The sequence below is a fragment of the Glycine max genome, chromosome 1 (genome assembly GCF_000004515.6).
Source record: "Glycine max cultivar Williams 82 chromosome 1, Glycine_max_v4.0, whole genome shotgun sequence".
Lineage (NCBI taxonomy): Eukaryota > Viridiplantae > Streptophyta > Magnoliopsida > Fabales > Fabaceae > Glycine > Glycine max.
The window spans coordinates 20,570,856-20,575,644 of record NC_016088.4 but is presented as its reverse complement, the minus strand read 5'-3'; the positions used below and the strand labels follow the sequence as shown (position 1 = coordinate 20,575,644).

At 31.4% G+C, this 4,789-nt stretch overlaps 1 long non-coding RNA gene across 1 annotated transcript; it reads right to left on the bottom strand.

The window, feature by feature from the left end:
• Window positions 1–1,000: 1,000 nt before the first annotated feature.
• On the bottom strand, window positions 1,001–2,464 carry LOC121174886 (uncharacterized). Its single transcript, XR_005891462.1, has 3 exons — window positions 1,669–2,464; window positions 1,207–1,479; window positions 1,001–1,125 (listed from the first exon to the last, which is right to left on the bottom strand). It is a non-coding gene; the product is annotated as an uncharacterized lncRNA (long non-coding RNA).
• Between the last annotated feature and the right edge of the window lie 2,325 nt (window positions 2,465–4,789).

Below are 4,789 nucleotides of genomic sequence, written 5' to 3'. Positions count from 1 at the left end.
AATAAAATAGAGTTCATGAAAAAAAAGTTGTAATTAAATGAATGATGTTTTTTAAATGATATTCTCCTGTTCTCTTTTATAAGCCAAAACAATTGATGTTACACTTAACTTCGTTAAATTGTATCATTTCTAAATAAAAAAAATCTATTTTTTTTAAATTATCCTTTATTAAAACTTGATAATAAGCATAAATCTCCTATTAAATGAAAGATATTTTGAATATAATCTCATTAAATAAAATAAAAATAGTCAAAATTTTCTTATAAAATAGAAAAAAAATGTGTTTTTTTTCTTATAAAAGAGAATAGAAGGAGTATCATTAATCAGGCGAGAAATTAATTAGGTTTGATTATATTTGAGTTAAAGATACAAAATTAATTTTTTGTTTATATATGATTCCAGGTGGAGTACTTTAAAATTTCTATAAAATATTTATTTATTTTTCTTTATTTATCCTTGTTAAAGACTTTGACTATACGTGCCTTTTGTTATTAATTACCGAGAAGAATTTGAAAAAAGTTATTTATTCCCTTTGAAATGTTCTCTCATGAGTATACCTACTCTTGAATTTTCTGCCATTTAATTTCCGAGGAGAATTTGATTTTTTTCAGTTTAGAAATTTATCAATGCAATTGTTCAATGTTCAAAATCAAAACCTTAAATATTGGAAAACATCGAGCAATAACACGTTCAGTTAATGTTCATGATAGCAATACCGATAGAAATATCAGCACAAGAAGTCTCGTACCAGCTAGGGATAGGTAAGCGGGTCGATCCGTCTCGCGTAAGGTTTGTCCGCATTGGCAGCGGACTGGGCCAACCTGTCCCGCATTCTTATATGGACCTAATAAATTTGTCTGCCCCCAAAATGAGCCGGTCCGCGGACCTAGTTTTAAAATAATTTCAATTTCAATAAAAATGCAACACAATTAAATTAAGTTCAACACAAATGTAAATAAAATATCAACAATTAGTCAATTACATCAATAAAATAAATAATGTCTTAACAAAAGAAAATCCAAGCAATAAATCTAAAATATGAAACTTAAACATCTCCAACAACAAATGATTCCATATTTGAAGTAGCTTGAACCTTCTCCATCTCCATATCTTCATATTCTTTTCCTAAAACTCAAAATGATAATAAATATTAGAATAAACTCAAGTTAAGTGATTAAAAGACAACAATTATTACACATTATTTACCTTGCTCATCAAATCCTAGTAACCAATTTTTAGTACATATCAAGGCTTGCACATTATCACCAAGAAGCCTAGTTCGATATTTGTTAAGTATCCGTGAGCCAATACTAAATGTCGATTTGGAAGCCATAGTTGTAATTTAGATGCTCAAAATATCAAAAGCCAACAATGAAAGATCTGTATTAAGTGGAATTCTTAAGGTGCTGTGGTTGGTGGGATTCTCAAACCATGGATTAAGCGGGCTTATGGACAATCCGCGGACCCCACCAGTCAAACCTGCACAATCTGCGGGTTAAGCGGGGCAGACCCAAAAATATTGCATAATCATAAACTATTTAAAAAAATCGGTCAGTTACCCGCGTGGACTGCAGGCCAATCCATGGACCTGAGCCCGTTTACCCACCCCTAATACCAGCTAGCACTCACATTAACAGGCCAAAGAGAATAACAAAGAAGCCCAATTACCTTCAAGGAGTACATTTGAAGTGCCAAAGCATAAAGCACTAGTTGGTTGTAGCATCCACTACCTTAGGCAGTTATAACAATTCCACAAATTAGGTGAGTAGGATGTTAACAAATTCTGTTATAAAAAAATTATATTTTGTTAGAAGGAAAGTATTATAAATATGTAAAGAAGTGGAATTAATGGGATATATTAGAACAATTATCTCAATTAGTTTTACTTCTTAGTTCCTTAGCAGTAGAGTAGCATTCGTAACAATTTGGTCCGACTTGCCCCTTCTTTGCCACTCTTCAATGGTGGATGCCGATGCCGAACCTTCCGCCACCAGCCTGGACCGCCTCGAGGCCGCCATGACCCAACTCGCCGCAGTCCAAGCTTCCATGGATTTCAATCTCTATGCATCTCAACTTCGTTTCACAGCGACCCAAACCTCCATGATTTTCAAACTCGATCTCATTATCCTGAAACTGGATACCATGATATCTCTCCAACGCTCCCCATTTTGTTCTTCGGTGCAACCACCATCGTTGCCGCCGCCACCAGCTCCTCCGTCGAACGCTTATTCTTATCACCCCAGCCAGTACCCTCCTCCGCCTCGCCCTCACGTGCCTCCTTCTCAGTTCACACCACACTCCCACGTTCCTCCTCAGCCTTATCCTTAGGAATGGGGCAACCCAAACTGGCCACCGACAGATGTCACAATACTGACTCCCCTTCCTATGCTGACCGCGATTCCATGTTAAGTGTTTTTTATTTTATTTTATTATAAAAAGGCATTAAGTCTATCCAAAATTTTAAGAGTTTATGATAGATTTTTTTTAGCAAGAGTTTATGATAGATTTTAAAAAATGATATCATTTTAAAAGTTTAAAACAAAAAAAATTAATGAAAATTTGATAAATTTATTTAAAAAATTTAAACTAGTATCAACATTATAAATGAGATTGGACATTTTTCATGATATTCTCCAAATTGAACATTCTTAAATATTTAATATTTTAATTTTTTCTCTCAAGATGTAAGAAGTGTGATAATTATATCTTTTTTTATGTAATTTAATGATAAATTGATCTTTAAATTTTTCAATTCAAATTTACCTAACTAAATTTAATGGCAAGATATAATTGTCATCTTTTTGATACATTTAAAGATTTAATTAAAAAAATTATTGTTTTAAGGATAAACTTGTTACCAATTTATATGTTGAAGGAATAAATATTTACTAAAAAAAGCATTTGTGTAAATATTTGGATTATAGAGTAAAAAAAAGAAATATTTTTATTAATCACCTAAAATTTATATCATTAAAATAACTGCAAACCACCCAAGACAAACTCAAACTCCAAAGTAGAAGGATCCATCATTTCCAACTGTGCCGAAATCATATGAATACATCAACACCACCGGTTATTGTAATGGGATGTAAAATGATGGGTACATAGTATAAACACACAAAAACTTAAAAGAAACATAAACTGTGCTAGTTAGTACCACTAATTAGCAACTAATTATTGGCAATAGTTGCATCATCCTTTGCTGCACCTTCTGCAATTTCCTTTGTACGAGCTTTTGTGTGACAAGACCAGGGATGGTGGTGACCCGTTTTGTGGCACTGTGCACCTAGACTCATTAGGATCCCAAACATGGCTCCGAACCCGAATACAAGGCCTGTCTTAAGAGGAGTCATTTTTATTTTTCTTTGCTGAGGATAATTAATGACAAATTTTATCTTAGGCTTTTAGGTGTGGTGAAGAAATATGCGGAGTATGTTATTATATATACGAATACGATGAAGGAAAATCTTCCCTTTCGCCGTGACGGCCACGCCTTCATTAGTCAAAGTTTTCACATGGCTAAGTATCCCCTTCTCCAAGGGTCAACGAATAGATGAAACTTGTCATTCAACTTTGTTTTCTGTTTCTGTTTTGTGATAATTATTATAATAGTTTAAATATGGTTTTTATTTGTAGTGAGTTCTGATTTTCGTATTAGTATTTTTTTATTTTACTTTTATCCCTCTAAAATTTGAAATTATTGCTTTAGACTTTGTAAAACAAAGGAATCTTAATTTTAGTTTTCGTACACAATGATAAGAAGTTTGAGTTACTTGCGTAATTTTTTTTTATCAAACTTAGTGTGACTTCAGTCAATGTCTACCAAAATGAATAAATAGATAACATTTATTTTAAGGATATTGAATAAATTTCAGTAATGTCACATGCTAACGTGGTATTACGAAAACAAGTAAGGTGCTATCCGGATGATGATCGTTTGAAATAATCAACGAGTGTCCGAAAAAAAAAACGTAAATTTTTGGAAGAAGTAAACCAAAGACAAATTTTTACGAGAACCAAAACTAAAAGTTTCTGATTTTCCATTATAAATACTATTTTTTGGTCAGTAATGATTTTGTTGACACTAGTTTACGGCCGGCCATTGAAAGCCCCAAATATTAGATGCCCATTGAAAGGGAACTACTATTCTGAATATAATAATTGCTATTTAATCTACCCCTGCGGGTAGTTTTTTTTTTATTTCTAAAATTGTCCTTTTCCATAAAAACATACTTTCGTTGTATATTATATGTAGTGGAGTCATGATTTTGGCCTGTTCAACAACATAATTATGATTTTGTTGTATATATTTTTTCACCTTTAAATAAAACGAAAAAATTATGATTTTATTGTGTATATTTTACCCTCAAACAATACAATAAAATTATATTTCTATTGTGTAAAAAGGGATGTAAAAAAACACATGAAAACATGATTTTTCATGATTTTATTATGTATTTTATAAAAAACACATAACTGAATCATGTTTCCGTTGTGTATTTTTTTACACCTCTTTTAATTAATTTTATTTGCAAGTTACTTTTTTAAAACAATAAAATTAATTGTGATAAAATTTATCATGTATATGAATATAATCAAAATATTGTATGAATTACCTTTATTAATAGTAATCAAATCAATTTATGATATTAAATTGTATCATAATTAATTTGATTACAATTAAATATGAAGGGGAAGAAAATAGTGAGAAGAATGGAAATTGTACGGTTGTCATGATGGAAAAGTAAGAGAGGAAGGGAGAAGAGTTGGGAATTTAGGAAAATTCAGT